This window comes from Pristis pectinata, chromosome 18 (assembly GCF_009764475.1).
Source record: "Pristis pectinata isolate sPriPec2 chromosome 18, sPriPec2.1.pri, whole genome shotgun sequence".
Lineage (NCBI taxonomy): Eukaryota > Metazoa > Chordata > Chondrichthyes > Rhinopristiformes > Pristidae > Pristis > Pristis pectinata.
The window spans coordinates 27761572-27773861 of NC_067422.1; the positions used below are offsets into that span (position 1 = coordinate 27761572).

At 41.7% G+C, this 12290-nt stretch overlaps 1 protein-coding gene across 4 annotated transcripts in view; it reads left to right on the plus strand.

Annotated features, from left to right (window-relative positions):
• b3gntl1 (UDP-GlcNAc:betaGal beta-1,3-N-acetylglucosaminyltransferase-like 1) overlaps positions 1–12290 on the plus strand; it is a 263296-nt gene that overhangs the window by 99018 nt on the left and 151988 nt on the right. Inside the window, exon 1 of one of the 4 annotated variants that reach the window (XM_052033307.1) lies at positions 6805–6902. The exons of the other annotated variants lie outside the window; for them this stretch is intronic. The gene's annotated coding sequence lies outside the window, so the exon portion shown is untranslated. Of the gene's footprint in view, positions 1–6804; positions 6903–12290 lie in introns of those variants that run through there. 4 annotated transcript variants of the gene reach the window in all.

Below are 12290 nucleotides of genomic sequence, written 5' to 3' on the forward strand. Positions count from 1 at the left end.
CCTTCCTGTTCAAGTTGGGCCGAAGGGCCTGTTTCCATGTTGTCTGACTCTATGACTAAATGTAAGTAACAGTCCCAAACTAACACTTGGTGAGGGTTGAAGTGTTCTGCGGCAATCATGACGTACATTTGTGCCTTTACCACATCACCACAACAGAATAATAGTTAACCTATTCTACATTTTTATGATGCACACAAATCTATCACTTTTATGCTGATACAGTTTTGACACTGGTATTGCTTAGCTGTGCAGCTCCACTTGCAGTGCAGTGACACGAAACAGAAAAGGATTTGATAGACAGAGAACTTGCTGATGTCTGTGCATCAGAGGATTTTTTTTTACCTTGGTGAAGAGCTCGACATGTGCCAGTCTTTGTGAGAATTACCAAAAGCTTGCACTTCTATGGAATTTTTATGTAATAAGTTGTTCCAGGCACTTTGCAAAGTAACAAAACTTTGAGTGCTGGTGACAGGGGATTGGGCATGTTGCTTGAAAGCAAGAGGTAGGCTTGAGGAAGCTTCAGGAGGAAGGTGCTGCCTGACCTTCTGAGTGTTTGCAGTATTTTCTGCTTTTAACTTAGGAGGGGTTGAGAGAGATAGGCAGAAAGGATTAGGAAGAATGTTTCCAAGTGTGCTAACGAGGCCATTGTACAGCCTGCAGCTGACAGTGGACCAATAGATGAGAGGTTGCAAAGGAGATCAGACTCAGCTTAATAGAACAGACCTGCTGGAATATAGGATCAAAAGAGATTGCTGAGCAGAATTTTTATTTATTTTAAGTTTCTCTCCTGCATAAAAATAGACCAATAGTTTATTGAATGCCTTTGCAGTTTAATTCACGGTAAGCTGACTTCATGCTCCTCTCCCTCTGTAACTTCTTTTATGTGCCCTGCGTGTAGCTGCTGGGTTTTGGTTTTCATAGGAAAACAAACTAAATTGCAAATCCCAAAGCACAAACAAAACCCCTGAAATCCAGTGTAATAAAAATGGTTTTAATTTATTAAATTACCTTGAAGCAGTGGCTTTGGTCATAGGCCTTCATAACTTGAAATTTAAACTGTGGACTTGTGTAAACTTAAAAGTTTGTGTGTCTGGAAAAGTGCAGGTTTATGATTGTGAATGGCAGGGATAGTCCCACTCCACTAACACAGGGATGTTTTCAGATTTTTGAAATTCCCTCTTAAATACAAATTTGAGACATCAGAAGTATCAACTAAACTAGACATCACCATTGATTCTGAATAGTAAGTTGCAGAGGACTCAGGAATAAGAGAAACTGAAGGGTACTACTGAAAAAATGTTTTGAACAAGTTAGATGTAATCCTCATTATTAAATCCACCCGTGGAAAAACTAGCATTTTCACATTAGGAGCTGGCATGTTGGAAGGAACCAGTAGGACTGAACAGTTGATTTTGAATCAAAGGAATTTCTTTGGAGGGAGAATAAGAAACTTTTAATTGGGAGGTAATTCCTTCCTGCTCTCAGATGGAACCAATTATTATTTTACTTGAATTATTGTGCTAGTTAAGTTTATGCCAATAGGGAAATATTCTGGCATACTTATCACAAATCATCCATGTAATTGTGGATCCGTAAGTAACGCACGGTGCATGTTATATTACATGAATCTGTGGCAACGGTTCCTGTGCTGTTAGTATGAGCCTGGCCATATGTCTTTGCATTTGTTTGTACTTGTCAAAGGTGTTTAAAAAGCATTTTCAAGTGGTAGATCTGATACCCTACAACAAATGGTTCAGTTTGTTAACAACATCCTTTTCTGGGAATGCAGTAATGTAGAATTATTCAGCAAGAAAGAAACTGTTCCACCCATCATGTCCATGCCTGCTCTTTGAGAGTACCTCCATAGGTGCTACCTGACCTGCTGAGTTCCTCCAGCATTTTGTGTGTATTCCATCCATTCAGTCATTTCCCTGTTCTTTTCCACAACCCTGCAGTATTTTTCTTTTCAACAACATATCCAGTAACAAACAACAAGATGCTGAAGGAACTCAGCAGGCCAGGCAGCATCTGTGGGGAAAAACAGATGGTCATTGTTTCGGGTCAGGACCCTTCTTTCAAGGATATCCAGTAACACTTTTGTACAGTGCTGGAAAGTGAAACTAGGCACCTACACATGATTTACTTGTCATTTGGGGACCATACCCCCACTAAAATATTGCATTAAAACAGATTCAGTTTTGCACCTTGATCACCAGGGTAAATCTGAAAGCTAGAATTTTTTGTCAGCATCAAACCAAACTCAACAGGAGCAATAATTGGGGGATTAGAGGTGAGTATTTTCAATTTGAGTTTCCCCTGATGATTAGTTATTCACTTTACTGATGTTGTGACTTTGACGAAGACTGTCTGTATTGAATTAAGAACTAAAACTCATTAAAGAGTGGGAAGGAAATTGAAGATGTGGTTTCTGGGTTTACAGCAGTGACGTTCGAGAAATTATATGGGCTATTAACTGAGGATAGATTATTCCATTAAAAGTGGCAGTTGAGACAGGACCATTACAGAGGTGTCCTCTTCCAGATGAAAGGGGGAGGGTCACTGACAGGGTCATACTGAATAGAAAATCTATGCTGGATTCGGAGCACCAAAAATTCACTAGTATCATTGTTCCTTCCGGCAGTGATAGAGATTTAGTAAGCTCGCCTCTGTGTTAGAGGGGCCTAAGCAGATAAAATTTAGGAGTAGGAGTGAGCCATATGCTAAAGTTATATAAACAGAGATGGGCCTTCCTGCATGTTTCCAGGTGGATTTGGCTGAGAAACACCATCATTTCCATGCACTTGTAAGTTTACCATGCTGCGTACAGAAAAACCATAAACAGGCCCAAACTAAAACACAAAAAAGCAAGGTGGAAGCACGAGTTTTTGTAAGGCCTTTTATTGTGTGTCCCTGCACAGCATCTCTTGCAAACTAAGCAAATTGCTATGTGTTGGTTTTGAAGCAGAAAGTGGGGGGCTTCTTTTAGACCAAGTTCAGCAGAGACGGGACCAGAGCCAAAAAGAACTAACTCAAGTCTGAAAAGGACACTGTGCCCATATTGTTTTCAGCAAAAGAGCAGAGTTGCAGTATTACTCATGAAGATGCTTCTCTGACACCACCTACAAAGATGCCTGAGAGAAATAAGTTTTCCTTTAAACTGAAAGCATATTAACTGCTGAGTGCAAAGTCAGCATTTGTCATTGATGCTCAAGTATTTTACAGTCCAATTGTTGCATTTTGCTTTGGTGGAAAACAAATTATAATGCCTGCTGAGTAAATAATTAAATCTCCTCCATGGGTATGGTGAGTCAGTGTTAAGTCGTGCCAAAGACAGGGTCATGACATGAAGCCAAGTCTCCACTGTGTCAACCACCTTCAACCAACAAAATCTGGTTGCAACTTGCTTTTGCACCTGCTGATGAGTGAAAATTGAAGTCCCACTCTTGCTTACTGTACGGTGAGGTTGCATTTATACTGATTTGGCACCATAGCTCCCTAAAGATACACTGCTAAATCTGCCTTTATTATCTCAGTGACAGGATCAAATGCCTTACAAAGGTTTTTACCAACTGATAGAGATTTTTTTCAATACTCTTATTTTATTTCCAGCAATGATCCACTTTTGAAAATCAGCAATGTTAAAACAAGGCAGCTAATAAAATACAAAACACATGCCATTTCCAATCAAGCCACCAGGGAACCCTCCTGATTCTTCAGTTCTTGCAAAGTACTTCATCTAAAATCTTCTCAACCATTCCAAAGTCCCTGAAAACGTCAGCATCTGCCAAAACTTTGCACACCTCAGCAACAGTACCCTGCTTAAATCCCTCCATTCAAGTTTTAGAAGAGTTCTTCAAGTCACTACTTTGACAATAAGTCCAGTTCTGAATATCACAAGCCTTCTCTAGTTAACAGTAGACACATGACCATAGTCGTTCAAGAAGAGGTTCCAACATCACCTTCTCAAGGCAACTGTGGAGGGGATTTAAGCTTGTCCTTCCCAGTACTCCACAGAACCCCCACAACAAAATATGGTAAATTCATATATCTGTTAAGTCTCACTGTACAGAGCAAGACATCTAACAGGCACTAGAATTGAATCCTAAACGGGAAGTTAGAATGAAAACCAGTTCATTAAATTTTCTGCCTCTTCAGATATGCAAGTTTTGAGAAGGAGATGCAGGGCACTTTCCTCTCTCTGTGCCTTCCATCTCAATGGTAGTTCGATGGCATCTTGACCACCCCAGGGATCTCAGCATAAACTCTAACCTTAGGCTCCACAATACTTATTCTGCAGAGAGCAGCAGCAGGTGTCCTTCACAGCCACACTTATGAGTCACCAGAATAATTTTTTTAGTGTTAACTCATTGGAATAAAACCTAGGAGAAATGAGAAGTTGGTGAAGAATTGAAATGAAAAAGAATGAAAACAGGGCATACTATTTGAGATAGATAGATATGTAGTAGCAATTTGGGTCGATATTTATGTTCTGGTTATGACTCATCCTTAAGTATTATCATAAAGCTTATTGCTTCATAAGCACATAGTACTTCAGGGCAAGTACTGACACCCAGCTGAATACAATTAGAGACTGAATGAAGTCTTGTAATCATAAGACCTTAAAGTAGAAAGTTCAGCTTGTCTGAACAATTTTGTGCCTACAGAGCAGAGTTTCTTACTAATTTTACTAATAAAACTACATAATTAGCATCAGGGCTCAAGCCACAGAAAGTTTCCCATTATTCTCCCTTTATTATTCTTGCATACTGACAGAGAATGTAACTGTCTATGTAAAATACCAAGCAGCAAGGATTATGATACAAAACAGTAACAGAAATGAGAAGCTTAAATCCGGCTGCTAACCTTGAGAACAAAAGATCAAGTAGTTTAATACCGTATCTCATCCACAGATGTGTTACTTCCTTGATACAGACGCCTACATGGGTGCTCTTTTCAAGTAATGCAGGAAGAAATTTAGAGATAACAGGGCTGGGCAGTGACAAAAGGCAATGACTCAAAACAGTTAAGAACAGCGAGTTTAACTGATAACAGGAAATGTCATGCCTTGAATGTATTGCAACATGATTGTGACCATCATTTATTTTTAGGAAATAACTTAGTGTACATAGTGTACAACTTAGTGTACATGCAGTAGTGGGCACAACTCTCTGCTTTTGCTTCGTGACATTTTCCATTAGTACCTAGTGATTTTCCAGAATGATGTGGTCATTCTTGGCTACACAGAATGGTGGTAAATAAAGGCCAAAGCATCTAAAGGAGGGAGGGAAAAATTGAGTGACTGACAGAGAATGAGACAAATTATTCAAATACATACAGAGCAAATGGAGAAAGAGACAAGGAAGTCCTCATAGCACGTACACAGACACATACACAGCAAAATCCTTGCCCTTAAAAAAAACCCTGAGATCTGTCCTATGAAAGGAGGCTTCTTAACAGTAGAAGATCTCTTTCAGAAAAGAAATGTATGTAAGATAATAGTTAACAAGTATTATCAGTGTGTGTCCTTTGCTTATTGGCTAGTTCGCTTATTAGCTAGATTTACTGGCTCTTATCCAAATACTTTGCTTAATTATTCTTAATTCCTATTATTTTTCAGTTTTCATCTTACCATCATTTGATCATGAGCAATCTTTTGAGGCTTCTGAATGTTAAGATCAGCAAGAGGTGTTTTCACAATAGGGCAGCTTCTGAGGGGTTTTGACCATACAACATCACACCATGCCTTGCACCTGCAAAATGACAGAGGAAGCCTGTCTTCACTGTATCTACCTCAAGATAGAATGTCTGTAGCAACATCAATATCAGGAGCAGGTCAAGGAAGGATACCACACATGAAGCTTTCATGCTTGTTCTCCTTTCCCAGGAGAGATTTCAAGCAGTGTGAATTGCACACATCAGTACATCAACATCTTGCAAAACTAGTTTTAAAGGAGAGAAAAGAAGAGATGCAGAATGGCTTGTGGAAGGTGTTCCAGAGCTTAGTGTCTGACAGGTGAATCCACAACTGCCCATGGCAGAGCAATTAAGATTAGGGTTCAACAAGAGTCCAGAGTCAGGGAGAACTCAGAAGCCTGAAGGAAGCTGTGTACCTAGGAAGAGACAAGACTATAGAGGAATTCAGAGCAATGATGAGAATTTCAAAACTGATGTTTACTAGACTGGGGGCCGATGTGGGACAACAAGTGATGGGTGGATAGGCACTGATGTGAATTAGAACGTAGAACATAGAACAGTACAGCACAGAACAGGCCCTTTGGCCCACAATGTTGTGCCAGCATAGCTAATCCCTCCTACCTACAGAATGCCCATATCCCTCTATTTTCCTCTCATTCATGTGCCCATCCAAGCCCCCAGTGAATTTTCCTCCACCAACCTATCAAGCAACACATTCCAGGCATCCACCACTCTCTCAGTAAAAAAAACGTACCCCTCACATCTGTTCTGAACCTACTCCCTCTCAGCTTAAATGCATGCCCTCTGGTATTAGTTGTTTGCTAATCTCACAGGAGACTCATCTGGACACACATTCTTCAGTACAACTTCTGTAATTAGTGAGACATTTATATGAAAGAATCCACATATCCACTGTGTGTGTGTGTGTGTGTGTGTGTGTGTGTGTGTGTGTGTGTGTGTGCGCGCACACAGGCAGAATGTAATCTGGTAGAAATTTGTAGGACTTTGGTAACATAAGAATCAATGATATGTAAACAATCCTATGCATGTGTCGGGAATCAATAACCTACTCCTGTTTCGTGATCAGATGACCGAATTAGAATACAATCAGTAAAGTTCACTTTTAAGGAGGGTAGAAGATGAGACGCTAACTGGAAGTGGACTGAAATAGTCAAGTCTAAACTGACAAAGACACAGATGAACCTAAGGTAAGGATGGAGACTTGTTTTCTAGCGATATTTCCAAATGTTTGAATATTTGCGTGGTTTTCTAGGAGTGGGGAGAGAAGCCATTGAAACAATATTAGAAATGTGTTTGCTTTGTGTGGTATGGTTATTCCTGCATCACCTTTCCAATGAGAAAACAAGCATTAGAGGGTCAGAATACATGACTTTCTCCAAGTATAATGCCTCCTACAAAAATCCTTTCAACAGTCCTTGTATAAACCTTGTGCCTTCCCAGTGACCACATTTGCAGTTACAATCTTTTACTTTCTTGAGGGAGGGGTTGACCTGACCATTCCAATTATTCCTCTGGATCACCACCTTCGTCACCACAATATCCCACCATCTGTTAGAGACGCCTGGTGTTCATGTCAGTCTCTAACCTGCTACTTCAAGGAAAAGTTAAACTGATCCTTTAATTGAAGTGGCAGTTCCCAGTGAGAGCCACAACTTAGAGAGACCTCACTATGGTGGGAGACAGCACTGTGATTCTTGTGTGGCTTTTGAATTAACACATGGTTAATGCAGGAAATTGCACTGAAGGCCTTGGATTTGTGTCCACAGGGTAATTATTCTCCCATAGTCCCACAAAAAGCTGATGGAAATCATGTAGCGTGCCTCTGGGTCTTTTAGAATTTGTCAGCTAAGTGGTTGTTCAGTATAAATAAAAAGGATAGGGAGCTGAGCTCAGTAAGAGATTGATCTGGACCTTGGAATATTACCAGAAAGCTAGGTTTGAAGCAGAGATAAAAGAGAAAGAGACTGAAATGAAACTTAACAATATGAACCACAGTGACTGCATATGGTCAGAGACGTGGTGGAAGACGTGGTCAGATGAAGAGGCAGTGGTAAAGTTGAATACTACCCAGAAGCCACATTTCTGTCAGACGTGGGATATCAATGAATTTAGAGAAGTGGTGATGGAGCATTCCCATGTTTTCAAAGGAGTGGCTATTTTGATGGTTGAGAGGATGTTGGGAAATGGTTGGAAGCAGGAACATTAGCCGGGTAATTACAGGTGTGTGAGTCTAACAACAATGGTAGTGAGTTATTGGAAAATATTCTGAGGAGAAGGACAGAACCTACACTTGAAAAGGCATGGATTAATCAAAAATAGTCAGCAGGACTGTTAGGGGGAGATCTTGTCTGACCAATTTGATTGAATTTTTCAAAATGGTAAAGAAAGTGTACTGATGAAAGGTAGTGCAGTTGATGTAATCGACATGGACTTCAGTCAGATCCTTGACAAGTTCCCAAATATTGGACCCCATGGGATCCAGGGTAAATTGCAAATTGGATTCAAAACTGGCTTGGTAATAGGAGGCCAAGGTGGAGGGTTGATTTGTGACTGGAAGCCTGTGGCTAGTGGTGTACCACAGGGATCAGTGCTGGGACCTCTTTTTACTAATACATACATTAACAAGCTGGATGTGAATGTAAGAGGTAAGTTTGCAGATGACAGGAATATTGATGGCATAATTCACAATGAGAAGGATTGTACATTTAAGAATTATCTCGGTGAGTACTTGAATTGCCAATGCACAGAAGGCTATGGACCAGTTACTGCAAATGGGATTACCATAGATGGGTAGTCGATGGTTAATATAGATTAAAGGCAAAATACAAGGTTAATGGCAGGACTCTTAGCAGTGTGGAGGAACAGAGGGATCTTGGGGTCCACGTCCATAGATCCCTCAAGGTTGCCGCGCAGGTCCATAGGGTTGTTAAGAAGGCATATGGTGTGTTGGCCTTCATTAGTCGGGGTATTGAGTTCAAGAGCCATGAGGTAATGTTGCAGCTCTATAGAACTCTGGTTAGACCACACTTGGAGTATTCTGTTCAGTTCTGGTCGCCTCATTATAGGAAGGATGTGGAAGCTTCACAGAGGGTGCAGAGGAGATTTACCAGGATACTGCCTAGATTAGAGAGCATGTCTTGTGAGGATAGGTTGAGTGAGCTAGGGCTTTTCTCTTTGAGAGAAGGAGGAAGAGAGGTGACTTGATAGAGGTGTACAAGATGATAAGAGGCATAGATCGAGTGGACAGTCAGAGACATTTTCCCTGTGCGACAATGGCTAACACAAGGGGACATAATTTTAAGGAGATTAGGGGAAGGTATAAGGGGGATGTCAGGAGTAAGTTTTTTTACATTGAGAGTGGTGAGTGTGTGGAACACACTGCCTGCAGTGGTTGTGGGGGCGGATACATTAGGGACATTTAAGAGACTCTTAGATAGCCACATGAATGACAGAGAAATGGGGGGCCATGTGGGAGGGAAGGGTTAGACAGATCTTAGAGCAGGATAAAATGTTGGCACAACATTGTGGGCCGAAGGGCCTGTACTGTGCTGTAATGTTCTACGTTCTAGATATGCTGGGCCGAAGAGCCTGTTTCTATGCAGTACGACTCTGAGAGTGGTCAAGGAATTGGAGATGTGGAGGTTGATTAGCTCTTCAGCAAATAGCTGAGTAAAATACTTCCTCAGAGAGGCATTTGTCATTGTGGTGCTTATGACATCAAAAGACAGGCACCAGGATGGGCATGGTTAAGCATTTCTAGGGTGGAGTGGAGTGGAGTGAAGCTAAGACCATGCCCGAGAGGAACTCCAAACTGGTGTGGCAGCAGGAGAAAAGATCAGAAGGGAAGTAATTGAAAATTGAGTGGAGAACTGAAACATGTTACGGATGCCAAAAAGAGGAAGGGAGGAGGGTGTCAGATCCTGAAGGAGGCAGGAAGATGAGGAGCTTTGATTGGTCAGGAGGTGGGTGGAGGAACTTAGGGCCACAGAGCGATGGCTGAATGATAGAGCTTAGTGAGACCAGATTTGAAAGAGCAAAACATATTTGTAATTCTGCAGGTATTTTCCTCCCCACAGCTCTCCCAGGGGATTTATACCCATTTTTGCTTGGATCGCTAAATATGATATCCTTTATGGCTAGTTTTTCTGCAGCTGTCATAATATGAAGGATTTTTCAGTTGGTCATGATCTTTATTAACATGAATGCTATACAGATGTGTTGGCAAGCTGGGGGCAGGGAATGGTGCTTTTGAAGATTGTGTCTGAACTTCAAAAAAGGGGAAGGAAGCAGGCATTGTTATTCTGCAGGTCAACTCATTCTGAGGTATTCATTTTTTAGCAGGGAACAACGCTATTTGGGTTTGCAATAAAGATGAGCAAACAGCCTGACAGACTAAGGCCTTAGGCATCTGTAATTTTTTTTACCTATGTTGCCATTCAGTATCTGAATATAATTCATATATTTTTACAGCAAAGACAATTGCTTCCAAAAGTAGTATTCTGGCTGTTGGTATTGTGTCCTCCAATGCAGGAGAATCTTTCAGCTTTTTACAACATAGCCAAAGACATTCTTCGTGAGATTTTCCTCTTTGAGGTGAGATAGTAAAGCCTCATATCTTCTGCCCACTCCTCCAAACATGCAGTACACGTGACCCAATTTCCTCAAGCAGTGCAGACTTCCTACCACTGAGAAGGAGCCTGCCCCTGCACTGAATTAAGTTCCGAGTGGACTAGGTGTGTCACAACATTATCTTCTAATTTCAGGCAGTTTGGCACCCAAAGAATTTCAGGTAAGGGGGCGGTGTACATGCACCTGTCTACCTCAATGGTGCTGAGGTCGAGAGGGTTGAGAGCTTCAAGTTCCTGGGAGTGAACATCACCAACAGCCTGTCCTGGTCAAATCACGTGGAAGCCACGGCCAAGAAAGCTCACCAGCGCCTCTACTTCCTCAGGAGGCTAAAGAAATTTGGTTTGTCCCCTTTGACTCTCACCAACTTTTACAGATGCACCATAGAAAGCATCCTATCTGGATGTATCACGGCTTGGTACGTCAACTGCTCTGCCCAGGACCGCAAGAAACTGCAGAGAGTTGTGGACACAGCCCAGCACATTATGGACACCAGCCTCCCCTCCTTGGACTCTGTCCTTACCTCTCGCTGTCTTGGTGAAGCAGCCAGCATAATCAAAGACCCCACCCACCTGGGGCATTCTCTCTTCTCTCCTCTTCCATTGGGTAGAAGACACAGGAGCCTGAAGGCACATACCACCAGACTTAAGGACAGCTTCTACCCCACTGTGATAAGACTATTGAACAGTTCCCTTATACAATGAGATAGACTATGACCTCACGATCTACCTTGTTGTGACCTCACACGTTATTGCACTGCACTTCCTCTGTAGCTGTGACACCTTACTCTGTACTGTTATTGTTTTTTATCTGTACTACATCAATGCACTCTGTACTGACTCAATGTAATTGCACTGTGTAATGAATTGACCTGTACGATCGGTTTGTAAGACAATTTTTCACTGTACCTCAGTACAAGTGACAATGATAACCCAATACCAATACCAATTCAATGGGGCTAAGAGCCCCAAAAATGCAAATTGCAGTTCACCCACCCATTTTCTAAAATGCAATGGAAAATACTGCCATTGTTCTTCTGTCCCCTGCACTCTGTAAACCCGCAGGGTTAGCTGCATTATTTATCATTATGTATCATATTGAAAATAATTAGCCCTGTTAAATACAATGACATCCACACCTAAGGCAAGACTGGGAGATTGTTCAGATGTAAATCGTGGCCATAACGGTTCACACTTTACTGATGAGTACTTTTATTGTGACCTTGGCAATTGGGAAACTCAAATGTTTAGTACTGACCAAAGCACTGAACTGTAGCGGCTGCTACCGTGATGTGAAAGCAAGACACTAGTTGGTGGGCTGCAGAACAAAAACTGATTTATTTTCCTGCCTTGCACAGGCCTTTTAAGAGGAACAGTTCCCACCCACCAAAAACAGAAATGACATATGCGGTACGTCATCAAACTTTTCCCGCGCGGGTTCTCCCCGTCGCTCGGGGAAGACGAAGGCCCAACGCCATCTTGGGCCTCGCCGCTCCGACGACAGGCGACCCGACCGCCGAGTAGGTCTGCTTGCTCGGACGGTGAGTCGCTACAGAACAATTAAACTTTGCATTTTGTTTTGCTCTAGAAGAAGAGATTTGACAGAGTAAATAATGAAAAACTGGTTGCCCTTACAAAAAGGTCAATGTTTAGAGGGCAAAGATTTAGGGAAAATTGTCAGAGGGTTAGATTGGGATGAGGAGATTTTTAAACTAAGGAAGTTATTGCCATCTGGAATGCTCTACTCAAAAGGTTGCTAAAAGCAGAACTAGTAACTTTAGAAAGTGGGCCAAAAGGCCTGTGCTGTATGGCTCTTCGACTCTTTGATTGGGTAAATAATTGATATAGAGAAGGCTGCTCTTCCTGCATGGTGGATGTACCATCTCTGTTTCCCTTTGGGTAATGCAACACCTGAGGTCACAAGGGCAGAATGACCTACCTACCCATGGA